Source organism: Lepus europaeus, chromosome 7, assembly GCF_033115175.1.
Source record: "Lepus europaeus isolate LE1 chromosome 7, mLepTim1.pri, whole genome shotgun sequence".
Lineage (NCBI taxonomy): Eukaryota > Metazoa > Chordata > Mammalia > Lagomorpha > Leporidae > Lepus > Lepus europaeus.
This window is the reverse complement of record NC_084833.1, coordinates 44,784,605-44,800,344: the sequence shown is the minus strand read 5'-3', so window position 1 is coordinate 44,800,344 and position 15,740 is coordinate 44,784,605. Positions and strand designations below refer to the sequence as shown.

Below are 15,740 nucleotides of genomic sequence, written 5' to 3'. Positions count from 1 at the left end.
CATGCTTTAGTACCAGACCTGGTACCAGCTCTGCCATGTGAAACCTACTATCAGCATAGTAGCCCTTCCCCCTGCCTCTGTCCCCAGGCCAGTTACTGTGGACTGAGCCTCTGGAACTGGATTAGCCAGGTGGCTGAGGGCCTGTCTCACCTTCTTTCCCATCCCACCCACTTCAGGCAGTACATTACGGAGAAATACCCCACCCACTAGGGAGTGGGTCAGGAAAGTGAGATGGGACTAGAAGCTGTGGAGCAAGGAGGTGCACAATACCCTTTTAAAGATGGGAGGGAAGCACATTGCAACTGACCTTCCATCAGCCTCGAATGAAGAGGGATTTCTTTTGGCAGGAAAATGGTTAGGAGGCCCCTGACAGTTCCCTGACAGGAACTCATTCAGGCCACAGACACCTGAGGCATTTACTGTGGAAGAACCTTGGGGCCATCATGGGCCTTGAACCTAGTTTGAGAAGTTACTCAGTTACTACACCAAAGCATTTCCTCAGAGAAAGAGCCCAGCCCACATTTTACTCTCCCCTCCCAGCTCTTGCTACCTGGAGATAACTTGAGGCTACCTAGCTGGGTCCTGTGAAGCAGCAGCTCCTCAGACTCAGCCCTGTAAGCCAACCAGGAGGCCCATTGTCCTTCCTATAGCCCTGGGAAAAACTGGGGTAGTGCACTTTGAGCAGCCAGCATTGTTGTCCCACAGGTTTCAGCTCCTTAGTAGGACAAATCCATCTTTCTCTCTTCATCTCCTGTTGTATCACTTTCCTGACTCTAAACTCTGTTTATCCTACAGCTGATCCTTGAGCATACATTGCACTTTTAAAAAAAGATTTATTTATTTTGAAAGTCAGAGTTAGAGAGGGAGACACGCGTGCACACACACACACAGAGGCAGAGAGATTTTCCACCTACTGGTTTACTCCCTAGATTGCCACAACAGCTAACTGTGGGCCAGGCTGAAGCCAGGACCTTCATCTGGGATTCTCATGTGTATGTCAGGGACCCAGACACTTGGGCCATCCTCTGCTACTTTCTCCTGGCCATTAGCAGAGAACTAGATGGGAAGTGAAGCAGCCAGAATATGAACCAGCCCCCATATGGGATGATGACATTGAGGTGGAAGCTTTACTCACTGTGCCACAACGCTGATCCTACATTGTACTTTTATGATATGATATCCATGTCTGCTGTGTGTGTTGTCATCTAGAGACATCCTTGTCTCCGTTTCAGCCTCTGTCACTTTCTTCATATGTACCATGTCTTGTTGACTTACCCTAGATGATCTCAGTTAGAAGGAAATGTGTTTGTTCTCTTGGAGGATGCAGCGTATATCTTAAAATTCTACTTACCAATCTTTACCTTGTTTGGTGGTTTGTTCTTCTGTCTATCATCTCTGTCAGGGTGTAAGCTTCCTGAGGACAGGAACTCTATCTGTTCACAATTGGTTTTCCGTAGGCCCTGCACATTGGATAACCTACACCATATCTGCTACTCAATGACCTCAAGAGGTGTTAAATTTGTTCTGCAGAGGAAAGGGCAAAATAGGACCAAAGGCTGACAAAAGTCCTAATTTTGACTTAATCTAATTGAATTTGAGCAGATTAACAATGAAGAGGATTCATCTCTGCCAGTGTTCAAACCAGAGCCAGCAAGACCATCTCTTGGAGTTTTGTTAGAGGGGATTTGTGAATTAGTTAGAGCCTCAGTTTCTCAATCTTAGCACTACTCACATTTGGAGTTGAGTAAGTCTTTGTGCATTCTATGATGTTAGCATCCTTGGCCTCTTCCCGCTAGATGCCAGTAGTATCCTTAAGTTGTGGTAACCAAAAGTGTCTCCAGACATTACCAAATGTTCCCTGGGTACAAAATTTTTCCAGTTGAAGTTGACTGTATCAAGAACATTTCTGTAACTGAGAATCTATGGTATTGTATTATTTTATTTTCTATGTAACCAGTACCTCAAAATCAGTGGAAATGCTGTAGGTTGGGTAAGTTGGGAGAAAGAAGGAAAAAGATGAAAACAACTGATATTATTGAAGTTACCATGTGCCACAACAATCTGCGAGGTGGGGAACCTTTCTCCTTGTTTTATAGATGAGGAATTTGAGCCTCAAAAGCTTATGCAGCTGCCAAGTATCATAGTTGGGTCTCAAATGAGGACCTTCCTGTCTTCTTCTAGGTTTCTTCTTCCTCTTGCCTGAATATGTCTTTCCTTTTTTTTTAAATTAGACAGGCAGAGTTAGACAGTGAGAGAGAGAGACAAACAGAAAGGTCTTCCCTCCACTGGCTCACCCCGCAAAAGGCCACCACGGCTGGAGCTACGCAGATCCGAAGCCAGGAGCAAGGCACCTCCTCCTGGTCTCCCATGTGGGTGCAGGGGCCCAAGCACTTGGGTCATCCTCCACTGCCCTCCCAGGCCACAGCAGAGAGCTGGAGTGGAAGAGGAGCAACCAGGACTAGAACCTGGTGCTCGTATGTGATGCCGGCACTGTAGGCAGAGGATTAACCAAGTGAGCCACGGCACCAGCCTTCTCCTTTTCTTTAAACTCAACTCTTACACTAATCTGCCTCTGTTTATGAACCTCACACTCAAATTTGAGAGTGTTTCAATATTTTCTTGTAATTTTCCACTGTGTTTTGTCTCAGTGCCCTTCTACAGGGCTGACTATATTCTTAGGTATTCAGAATATCTGTGGTCCTCAAGGAGAAGATCACATTGAAATGCCTTGGCACCTCGATGCTCCTACTTAATGCTACTAATGGCTTGTTTGATATGAGACCCAAATGCCATCAGAATTCATGAGCCTGTAAATACCAGTGGAACCTCATTATAGCTATTAACTATAAAACATCTATCTATTCTTGTCTCACTCTGCTCAAACACAATCTCCAGCTTCCTGGAGCATCTCAGGAACCCAGGTCTTTCTGGGGTTCCTTTTAGGGCACCTCACCACTCAGTCTGACAGTTTCACCCACCATCGGGCAGAGTGTTCCTTTTTCTCCACTCTAGCAAGTTCAAGAAGCTTCTGGGAGGAGGTTCTTCATTGCCAGGGTCATAAAATTCTGCTTGAATCAATGATGAAGGTATTCCCCTACATCCAGAGTGCTGTACCTTTTGGCCCCTCAACTATATACAGGTCTTCAGGGATTTAGAAGGTACTTTCTCTGTTTGGTGTCAGAAATATCCTCCCTGCTTTGGCTTGTAACTCAGCTCATTGGGAGAGCAGAGTGTTCTTGAGTTCAAGTAGGAGAATGACTCTCATTCTGATTACTCCATACTTTGCTTCCTGGCCCTTATCCCTTTGTCCAGAATCCACAAAATTTCCCAAGGAAATACCCCATTTCCTGCATATTTTTGTTCCTCTAAACATACAGGTTCAAAGTCTGCCCAAGTGCCTTGAGAGGAAGGAGTAGACATTTTTCTCTACCTATAGGCTACCACCAGAACAAAAATGGAAATGCTCTCCCTCCACAACCAAAAAAAAGTCTCAAAACATGCAGGGGCTGTGTGAGGTGAGGAAAGCGGTTGTATATGTGCAGCATCTGGGTCTCAGCTCAGCTAGCAACTGTGCCCTCTTACACAAATGAAAAGAGGAGATTTGACACTTGATTTAAGAGATGCCAACCCTTTCTCTCATGTCAGTGAAAGGTTTATATAGGCGTACATGAACCTGCAGTGTTGTTCTCAAGTTTGTTTGACTCATACCTTTAGTTGACTTGACTAGTGTGGCTAGTTTAACTCTGCTATTCAGACAGTGTCTAGAATCCCAATGATCTATCACATCTAGAGCTGTGAGTGGAGAGCCCCAGAAACATTTGGGTACACATTGTGACACAAATGCAGATTAGGGTCATGCTTCATGTTGTGAAAAGTGAATCTAAGGAATGTAGCTGCTCTGTCCTCAAAGGTGGGGGTAGAAAAAGAAGGCAAGTGGAGGGTAGAAGGTATTGCCCTAACAGTGGAGGAAAGAGGGAATGATTGATTAGGACCCATGGTGATAGAAATGAGCTCTTAGGTCTATCAGCCAGGACCTTGAATTTGACATTTGACATCTTTTAACTTAAAAACTAGATCTCAGATGATTACCACTTACGTGGGTGCAGTTGAATAGGAGGAGAACTTCTAATGTTCTGTAGCACCATGGGGGGGTTATGGTTGACAAAAATGTGTTGTATATTCTAGTCCCGGTCGGGGCACTGGATTCTGTCCCTATTGCCCCTCTTCCAGGCCAGCTCTCTGCTGTGGCCCAGGAGTGCAGTCCTTGGGCCCTGCACCCCATGGGAGACCAGGAGAAGCACCTGGCTCCTGCCTTTGGATCAGTGCGTTGCACTGGCCGCAGCGCGTCAGCCGCAGCGGCCATTGGAGGGTGAACCAACGGCAAAGGAAGACCTTTCTCTCTGTCTCTCTCTCACTGTCCACTCTGCCTGTCAAAAATAAAAAAATTTAAAAAAATGTGTTGTATATTGCAAGATAATGAGGAGATAGGATTTTGAATGTTCCCAAGACAAAGAAATGTTAGATATTTAAGGTGTGATAGATATACCAATAATCCTAAACTAATCATAAAATCTTGTATATATGTATTGAAATATCACAGTGCACACCATAAATATGTACAATTCAAAGAACAACAACAATAACAAAGAAATAAGAAATCAAATCTCAGAATTTCAAGCCTGATTGATGTAGGCACACATGTAGCTGGTCTGGGAATCTATTTCATCTCTATGTTTTGTTTCTTTTAACCACTAAACTTAAATTTGGGGGGCCTAACCCCATGTAACAGCTTCTGTTAAAGACTTAAATGCCACTGCCAAATTTCCCAGCCTCATTTGGCCTCTTTGAAAAATCAGGTCTGATGAAAGGCGTGCTCAGTCCAGCACCTTCAAATGGGCAGCCTCGCAGAGTGCTGAAGCCGCTATTATACACTGACCTGTGGGAATAAAAATTATCTCCTTTTCATGCATGTTCAAGCTGCTGCCTTATTTATCTGCCAAAGATTCAGATTCATCTTGTTGTCCAAACTGCAAGTTTGTCTGGCATATGAGTGTGTATGCCTGGGAGAGAAGTGGTGGTGGATGAGGAATTTTGTGTCTGCATGTAACCACTTTGGGGATGTCTGGTGTCATGAAGTGCCAGTCAATGATGAGGTGTCATTTTATCTAACATGCCACTAGGTTAGACGATGCAACTAACCTTATTCCCTCAGAAACTATAGCCTCAATATAGCAGTCATTCACTCGGGCTTCACACTGTTCCAGTGGGTAGAAGAGGTCACAGTTCACCACCATCTGCTGTCTTGGAGCACCTAGACTACCGGGGTGAAGATGAAAAAATATGCAGACCTGCAATTTCCAAAAAATAGTTATCACTGTGCACAGTAAACACAGGGAAACAACAACATATGCTTAAGCTTTCACATTCTGGTTTTCCTGATGATTCCAGGTTCATTTTCTTGAGGAGTGTCAAAAACATTTTGTTGTCTCAGCTTAATCTGAGATTGCTTGTAAAGCTCCACAAACAAACCTACAGCTCTGAAGGTCTGGCAAATTGTTTGGTTCAGATCTAAATCTCGACTGTTAGTCCTTCAAGTTCCAAGCAAGGAATAACTTTAAAATCTTTCTTGGCTCTTATGTATTTTGAAAGAATCTCTAGGAGAAAAATTTGTATTTGGAAGGGAACTTGGAAGCCAGCTGGTTTTGTTTGTGCGATAGAACACGATGCTTATAGATTTGCTTTAAAAAATGAAACCTCCAAACGTGAAGTCTGACATCCCTGGGGCCATTTGATGAATGCTGATGGTTCTATGGAGCCACATATTACTTTCCTTTTCTTTTCACATTAATTTCTTTGAAAGACATGCCAGAGTTTGAACTTTGAAGGGACCCAGCAGCCTTTGTAAGGGAAAGGAAACTTCTTGGAAGAGAACCCTGTGGGGGCTTTAAATGTCCTGATAGGTGGGCTCAACCATGTCAATGATTTTTCAGATGCATTGTCTACTTTGTGAGTTAGTTGGGTTCTGATTGTGTCTTTTTGAATCAACTGTTTGATGTGTTGTTTTAAGCCAGTTCCACATTGAGCAGAGCACCCTTTGGTTTTTTGATTTGTTCTCTAATTGTTTAGAAATGTCTTCATTAAAAGATAAAGTAAACACAGTTTCAGGTATACTGAAGGCAGGCTTTGTGGGGTGGTGGGAGGGGGGGTGGGGAGACTGGAGAAGACACGTGGTCCTTCTTTTAGATAAAAGCCCATCCTAGAAACAAAGGCTGTTGGAATACAACAGTTCTTTGTACACCGAGCACGTCTGCTGTTACGGATGAACCCTCTCCAATGGCTGCTATCAAACTTGTCATATTTTATTCATGAGTTGTGGTGTGCCTGGATGAAATAAGAAAAGCAAAGCTCCAAATCATAATTATGGCATAAGAAAGATAAAATAGTTATTATTGTGACATTTTTGAAGAATTTTTAAATGTTTCCAATAATTCATTTGGAAAAGTTGCATGGAATGCCTGGGTTTGTGGCATGTCTTTATGCTGGTTGGAGACTCTGGGCTTCAGTTATACCCTGACCCATGGTAACAGACCCCAAGCATCCAGTGAATAAGAGTGTAATTAAAAACAGGGCTACAGTGGTAGTTACATGTAAATAGAAATGCTGACGGTCATTTTTGCTTTTGTCATGCTCACATTATTACTCTGTGGTTGATCAAAATATTGCATTCTTTTTTATTGTTGTCTTTTTTTTTCATAGAATGTGTAGTCTGGATCATTAGGAATGCCTGAGGGATTTCATAGAATAGAGGCAGGCAAAGCCCACTTGGAAAGTAAGCCTACACTTCATAGTATGGGACAGCAACAAAGGACCTCATCCCATTGGATGAAATCCTGAACTGAGAAAGTAAACTGAAATAATTATATATATTATAATATGTGTATATATTATATATACATAACATATATCTAAAAAGGCCAACTGTTATTCTGTAGGCTTCTTCAGGTGAGACAGGGTTCAGGTGCTCCTCATTTATTAATTAATTTATCCAGCAATATCTATCAATCCATGTTATCCTTATGCTAATGAATTCCCCATTTCTGGACCAAATTATAGATGGACTCAAGGGGAAGCACTTATTCACTTAGTGTGTATTTTCATTATACTGTCATGTCTACCCCTTCACAGTGTTATATTATCAGTTTCTTGAGAGGCTGGTGAAAAAAAGCCTTCCCATGTGCATGCTGCGTGTGCTCAGTCTGCATGGTATCATCTGCCCTGACGCGCAGACAAGGAGGGAGGTGAAAGTGAGAAATATTTCAACACTGTCATGTAGATGATCTTGTGTGTTTGTCTCGTGAATTCTGTGACAAAAAGATCATCACTACCATTACTCCCCATTTCATGGAGGAGGCACTGCAATAGTGTCAGGAGATTAAGTGTCATCTAGCTACTAAGTGCCAGGTCTTCTGACCCCAAATTCCACCTCGACACAGGCAGTGTTTCCAAGCCTTTTTCATATCATTACACAAATGAACACTATTGTATATGCAGTCTTCAGAAGAAGCTCATGGAAAATGCATATTATGAAAAAACTATGTGCGGATTTCAAAAGTTTTTGCATCAAAATAAATTTAGCGTTTAATTCCATTTTCCATGTACTTTTTGAGGTATCTTTGTGTTTGTACATTACACTAGGGAAAGAAAAGGAACTGTTTTTGTGCTAGATGTGTTCTTCCTGGTTACTTTTGGGGCTGAGAGGATCCATACCTTCGTGATATTTGTACCTAGGGCCTGAAACATCTGCTAAGAATCACTAGGGTGAGCTTGGAGAACCCAGGAACATGGAGTAGGCTGGGAAGCCCTGGAGAGAACCAGGAAGGACCTGGGAGGGCAAGGAAAGGAGGGGTTTGTGTGGGAGCTGGCTAAATAGAGTGCTTGCAGTATTAGTATGACTCAAGATGTACTGAAGAAGGGCCACAATTCTTTGTTTTTTTTTTTTAAAGATTAATTAATTTATTTGAAAGTCAGAGTTACACAGAGAGAGAAAGAGAGGCAGAGAGAGGGAAAGAAAGATTCTATCTGCTGGGTCACTCCCCAGTTGGCCACAATGGCTGGAGTTGGGCTGATATTAAGCCAGGAACCAGGAGCTTCTTCTGGGTCTCCCATGCAGGTGCAGGGGCCCAAAGACTTGGGCCATCTTCTACTGCTTTCCCAGGCCATAGAAGAGAGCTGGATGGGAAGTGGAGCAGCCGGGACTTGAACTGGTGGCTATATGGGATGCCGGCACTGAGGGCGGCAGCTTTACCTGCTGTGCCACAGTGCTCTTGTTGATCCTCAGTCAAGGAAATAAGGATTAGAAACCACTGTTTAAATTAAAATGAAGCACACTCAGGACAAATTATAATGCTACTGTATACCACAGGCATTGTACTTTCATGGTGGGTACAGGCAGAACCTACAGACACCTTCAGAAAGCCCTAAATCCCTGGTTTATATAGGTGAAGAATGGGTTGCTGAGGCCCACATATAACTGATCACCTCCTATCCATTTCTCCAGTACCTTTCAGCACTTTCTCCTCATGCTATCTGAGGAACACAGTGTTGAGTTTCCATGCAGCCTCACACCAGGATGTGCTCGAAGAAGGAAAAGCTGGGAGTATGGACAGGGAGATCCACTTTGGTGGGGCTGGAGTCTCAGGGGAGGACATTCAGCTGCAGCCAGATTGGTGATGGAGGGTGCTGGGTAGGAGCAGGAAGACATGTGTTCCAGGCAGACTCAAGACCTGAAGGCAGGAAGGAACCAAAACCCAGAGTCTGGTGAGCTAGACGGGAGGAAAGAGATGGGAGTTGGGTCTGGCGGGGTTGACAGGATCCCATTGTACAAGGTTTTATTGATCACATAAAGGGGGCTGAGTTTCTATTAAGTTCAATGTTTAATTTTTAATTGTGGTAAAAAATATAAAATTTACCACCTTAATTCTTTTTTTAGATTAATTTATTTGAAAAGGAGAGATAGAGATTGAGAGGCAGAGCGAGAAGAGAGAAGAGAGCTATCTTCCATCTGTTGATTTATTTCCCAAATGGCTATAATAGCCAGGGCTGTGTCAGGCTGAAATCAGGAGCCTAGAACCTGGTCTCCCACATGGCTTCAGGGGCCCAAGCACTTGGGACATAATTTACTGTTTTTTCCGGGCGCATTAACAGGGGGCTGGATTGGAAGTGGAACAGTTGAGACTCAAACTGACACTCATATGGGATACCGGCATCATGGGCTGCAACATAACCCATTGCACCACAGCACTGGCCCCACATCTTAACTATTAAATCTGCAATTTAGTAGTGGTAAGTATGCTACTTTATTCTCTTTGGTAAATGGCTGGCAACACAAATGTACTTAACACTACTTGAGCACTTAGAAATGATACAGAATGGAACTCCAGGACTTTTTCATCTTGCACAGTTGAAACTCGGCCCACTAAATAACAACCCTCCATTTTAGGGAGATTGGATTGTAGCTTACAGGCAATTGGATGTCTTTAAAGGATTTTGAGTAAGAGAGTGTCATGTGTGATTAGGATACAAAGCATATATGTACTAGATGTATAAGCATAGGGAGTCTCTACCTAACCCATTTGAAGGAGTGAGCAAGATGTAAGCAAATATCTTCACACCTTAAGACTGATGTCAAGGAGGACCTGCCCTGGATCTCCTGTCAAAGCCCAGGCATTGGCCTGGATGGCAGTCCTAGTGCAGTCTTCATGGGAGTGAGAGGATTAACCCTTGGAGCAAGGTGGCACCTTAAATGGAAGTTCTCTTCCTTACTAGACATGAGCTGCAAGTGTCTTTGGGGAGCAGAGATGCAGGGCTGTTGGTATTAAGGGCTCAGTGGTGTTTCCCCCAGCAATTGGATATTAGCCACGGCATCCTTTTTGGTCTTTCATTTAAATGGAAGATCACACCATAATTAGAGACTTGTCCAAACCCACTAGTGTGTGCTGGAGATTGAGCCAGGTTAGGAGCAAATTCCTGGGTTACTGCTTTGAATCTCTTATTTTTTTTTTTTAACATTTGACTTTGGCATCCTTCTCAATATTTGAGTGGATGGAGAAAAACCGTTTCTCTTTTGGAGCCCTTTTGTTTCAAGGAAGCTTTAAAGCTCATTGACATATTGATCACTCAGCAGTGTCTGACATACTGCTGTGTTCCAGCCACTGTCTTGGGTCCCGATTGTACAAGAAGAATATGAAGCACCTTGTCCTGGAGGAACCCATGGTCTAGGTGTAGTAAAGAAAGAACAGCCCATATACACTCATTCAATCATGCATTGAACACATATATATTGCATGCCCACATGACAGGCAGTGTTCTGGATGTTAGGGATGCAACAAAGACAAACCTCTGTTTCTGAAAAGACTTCATTCCAGCAGTGGTGACCAATCACAGTAACCAAGTACACTAATAAATGAGTAACTGTAGATGGTAAGTTGTACTATGAAGGAAATCAAAGAGCAATTCTATATACAGAGTTCCGAGACATTAGGAAGAGAGTTGATTTTAGATAGGATTTTTGGGGAACCCTTCCCTGAAGAGGTGTTATTTGAGTTGATATCTAAATAAAGAATGTGTTGGCCATGCAAAGATAGTATTATTACTAATGATCACTTCCATTATTTAAAAATAAATTTCATTTTATTTGAAAGGCAGAGAGGGAGAAAGAGAGGGAGAGATACAGGGAGGGGACAGGTAGGGGGGGAGAGGGGAAGAGGGAGGAAGAGAGAGAGAGAGAGAGAGAAAGAGAGAGAGAGAGAGGAAGGAAAAGAGAGATATCAATCCTCCATCTGCTGGTTCACTCCCCGGATGCCTGCAAGAGCCAGGGCTGGGCCAGGCTGAAGCTAGGAGCCTCTAACTCCATCTAGGTCTCTCAAGTGGGTGGCAAGGATCCAAGTACTTAAACCATCATTTATTGCCTCCTAAGGTGTGCATTAGCAGGAAGCTGGATCAGAAACCGAACACTGGGACTCAAACTGGGCACTCATGATAGGCAGGCATCCCAACTGTCCATAAGCCTGCCCCTGATGCTTTTAACACATGATGCCAATCACAACATTTGGAAGTCACTAGGCAGAGTTTCTTACAACCTCATCATTCTCCCCACAGAGAAAAATAAATTTTTCAAGAGTAGGGAAGATGATGCTTATGACTTCGGCATGGAAGAGATTGCTTGCTTAAGCCTAAGTCCATTCACTTTTGTTTTTGACCCAGAGCCAAATGCCCATCCCAACTTACATAATTAATGATGAACACTTATCATGTGTTAAGCATTGTTCCATAACCTGTGAGTGTATTACTTTAAACTGTAAAAGGGACTTTGCAGATGTGATTAAGTTAAGGGTCTTGAGTTGGGGGAGCTTATCCTGGATCCCAGATAGAAACTGAAGGATAGAGAAATGAATATGGAAGCAGGGAGAAATCATAAAATCTTATGCTGCTGGTGTTGAAGGTGGAGGAAGGGGACATGAGTCAAGGAAAACAGAAGATGGCAAGGAAATTGATTCTCTCCGAGAGCTTCCAGAGGAACTCCTGCCCTGCCTACATGCCCACTTTAGACCCCTGGCATCTAGAGCTGTAATATAATGAGATTCTGATATCTTAAGTCACTAAGTTTGTAGTAATTTGTTACATACAAAGCTAACACAGGCAGCTATTTGAGAATTTAAAGGGATTGAGATGACTAAGATGTGATTTATGTTTGGAAAAGATCTCCCCTATTCTCTAATTGTTACGTGAGATAGAGCATGAGAGAAGAAAGGAAAAGAGAAAATATCAGAAAAGAGAAAAGAGACATGTGTGGAGCAAGTGGCTAGTTGCCAGCTGCTGCACTGTTGTAGCCCAGAGTATTCAGGTTATGGTGGCCATGGAGGTGGGTACTGATGGACATATGTTCTACAAGGCTCTCTGATCCTAGTGAGCAGGCAGAGGAGGGCACATGAAGGAGCTCAAGATGGCTCAGAGGTAGGAAAGTAAGCCAGAAGAATGTGGTGCCACAAGGGCAGTGTGTCAAAAAGAAGGGAGAGAGGGCTGGCATTGTGGTGCAGCAGGTTAAGCTGCCACTTGGGATGCCAGCATCATGTATTGGGTGCCAGTTCAAGACCTAGCTACTCTGTTTCTGATACAGCTCTGTGATAATGTGCCTTGGAATGGTAGTGGAAGATGGCCCAAGCACCTGGTTCCCTGCCACCGACGTGGGAGACTTTGATGGAGTTCCTGGCTCCTGGTTTTGGCAAGGCCCAAACTTGGCTGTTGTGACTATCTAGGGAGTGAACCAGCAGGGGGAAGACTTATCTTTCTGCCTCTCTCTCTCTCTTTCTGTGTCACTGCATTTCAAATAAATTTGTTTAAAAAAAAAAGAGGACACCATTTGCGAGGTTGCTGAGAGGTAATAAAGAGGTCAGGTTGCCATCTGACCATTACATTTGGCAAATGCAGAATGTAAACTATGGCAATGTAGCCAAAAATATTGCCTAGATGTTTCTTGCCAGACTGAGCCTGTCTAATTCATAGAGAACATTCTCTACAAATATGCCTATGAATGCACAAATGATTAAATTTTGTAATTAAGATGGAAAGTTATCCTCAGCTAGGGTGCTACAGCCTATTGACATTGGAGGAATTGGATTTGGCCACAATGGATGGGCAGAACATGGATAGACATGGGAAAGGTGGCCAGAACTCCAGATGGGTGAATGGTTAAGATTAGACCCTCCTGACCGGTGCCGTGGCTCACTAGGCTAATCCTCCGCCTGCAGCGCCGGCACACCGGGTTCTAAACCTGGTTGGGGGACCAGATTCTGTCCCGGTTGCTCCTCTTCCAGTCCAGTACTCTTCTGTGGCCCGGGAAAGCAGTGGAGGATGGCCCAAGTGCTTGGGCCCTGCACCTGCATGGGAGACCAGGAGGAAACACCTGGCTCCTGGCTTCGGATTGGTGCAGCACGCTGGCCGCAGCGGCCATTTGGGGGATGAACCAACGGAAGGAAGACCTTTCTCTCTGTCTCTCTCTCTCTCTCAATGTCTAACTCTGCCTATCAAAAAACAAACAAACAAACAAACAAAACAAGATTAGATCCTCTTGGAAACCCTCACCAGTGCCCAGCTCTACTCCAGGCACCTACAAATCCTGCACTCCGAGTGCTCACTTCTAGCCTGTTAAGGATGCCCAAGGATGAACTAACAACCACTTTCAGTGTGTGTAGTTCAGGGAACCCACAGGAATATTTGCTGCCTAAGTAGGTTATACACAAGTGGCAAAGACTCTTTGGGAACTTACCAGACACTCTTTGAAATAAATTATCACAAAGGCAGTATTTAATACACTGAAGGAATAATTTATTGAAAATGGACTCTGTTGTTACCCCAGGACATACAAGAGCTAAATTATTTGCAAATCATGATCAAAGACCAATTTCCTTCCCAATTGACACTTTCATTTCTGTTTAAAAAGCTTCTGTAAATGAGGATTATAATTTTAGCCTCTGGTTGTTGCTCTGTTTGCAAGGTCAGGGAGAGGGGCAGGAGGTTGATCCAGCAAGGTCCTGCACCCAGATAGCAACTGACTGTGAGCTCCAGGAGCAAAGAGCGTTTCCAGTGATTTCATGTTAACGGTGACATTAATGGTTAATAATACAGTTGCTATGAAATCCTTCAAGAGGAAGTCAATTTCAAAGAACAGCAAGTCTGCAAAAAACCACATGTATAGCCGCTTTCTGGCCAGATGCACACGGTTCTTGGAGCGTCTGTTCAAAGCCTCAAGTTTCAGGTGACCTGTTTCCTATCCAGAAAGCTTCGCCCTCCCTTCTCAGCACAGGGTTAAAAGGCCAATAATTGCCTGGTTTCCCTGGGAACCTGAAAGCACAGAAACCCTGTGGCCAACACAGATAGATAAATAGTGAGAGAGACCTCCCCAGTAGTGACTCCGGAACTAATCAGCTAACAAGGCGTGTAATTAGATTAATGCACGTGATCCTAGAGCTGATGGTGTGCTTTTTACACTGGGAAATAAAGGAGCTGAGCAGAAAGCGTTCTAGTGAGGAACTCCACATTCTCCCCCATGTCAGAAATATCGGGCTGGCCTTGGGGTGGCGAGCAAGGAGGGCACTTATGCAGCACTTAGTTCCTGCTGCTTTACGATTTCTTCATCCCCCTCTCCTGCACTATTTGCTTAGCATATACATAGCAGCTAGGCTGCCTGAACTTAATAGCCTGGTTACTCCCAGAGGGACCCCCTCTGGCTTCCCTCTCTTTCTCCTTGAGCTCATTGGGAGAGAAAGAAACTACACTTCTGAAGTTTGTCAAGCTCCCCTCTCCTCCGCAGGTGCAGGCTTGGCCCTCACCCCAGCAGCACTGAGTCAGGTCCCTCACCTCTGGCCTCTGAGACCCCAATACAGCTGCTTTCCCTCTCATCCCCGACTCGTTCCCTACTTCACATTCATTCCTTCACCTCTGTCTGAGGTAATGCTGCCCTCTTGGTCCCTGAGTGCCAAATTTGTACAGTTTCTGGGGGTGAAATATTGCTCAGGCCACCAAAGTCATTTCTCATTGAGCCTGGGACTGTGGCTAATTAATAGGATTTTGGTCATTGCCTCCTATACTAACGTCGGACCAGTTTCCCCGGGGTGGGAAGTCAGACGTGAATCCACTAAGCCTACCAAATTGCTTGTGTGTGTAAGAGAAGACATTTTCATCGGGAGTATCTTCCTGTGATTTGACATTTCACTTTGCAGGCTGCAGGTTTTTAAAAGTACTTTCTTGTCTGATGACGGGGAGCCTGGGTTTCTGGTGGAAAAGTTATGTGATGGAGATGCCCCAAGCTTAGGGCATATATTTGATCTGGTCGGTAAATGCCTGCAACCTCTCTAAGAGGGCTTCCCTGCCACCCACACCGGAGACCTGGAGTGAGTTCTCAGCTCCCAGCTTTGCCCTCACCTGGTCTTGGCTATCACAGCTCTGGGGAGTGGAACAGTGGATAGGAGTGAGCGCTCTCTCTCTCTCTTTCTCTCTCTACCTGTCAGATAAATAAATAAATAACAATAAAAAGATAGCCCTAGCTAAGCATATGCTTAGAGCTGTGTGTCTGTCACAAAGAGGGGTGCCAGCTCTGTTGTGAAGCTGGGCAATGCAATGGCCAGGGCTGTTTTCTATTGGGTTGACTAAAAGCTGATCCAGGAGAGGAATTACTTTTTGCTTGTCTGTGCTATAGCTGTCTTTTTGCCCACAGAGTCACAGGAGCTTACCTTTAAAACATTAGCTGTTCACCCCAGTAATTGCTCCATCTTCTAATTTAATGAAAACCCATTAAACCGAAACAATAATTAAAATGAGACATCATCTCTGTAGGAGGTTTGCATATTAAAATGACTGTGCATTTCAATGCAGGCAGATTTTTATTCTTGAAAAACAGCATTTGAAGCTACATGTAAAAATGATTTATAATGAACAATCCTAAATTAGAGAGCTTGGCAGTTGAACATGATGCCCTACTGTTTACTATTGAATCTGAGTAGATGTGGCAAGGTCAAGGCCAACACAGCATTTAAAATATCTCTTTTGTGCCTGAGAATTAAGAATGTATACAAAAGGGAACTAATTATAATTAGGTCAGCCCACTGCTCCACACTTTTTAAGCAGGCTAGAGATTGCACTCTCAATATATGAAGTTGCACGGACTTTTGAGGAGGCGTTCTCCA

The 15,740-nt window shown here is 43.9% G+C and overlaps 1 protein-coding gene across 2 annotated transcripts in view; it reads left to right on the top strand.

Moving 5' to 3' along the window:
• NELL1 (neural EGFL like 1) overlaps positions 1–15,740 on the top strand; it is a 1,044,338-nt gene that overhangs the window by 72,387 nt on the left and 956,211 nt on the right. The gene's annotated exons all lie outside the window — the stretch shown is intronic.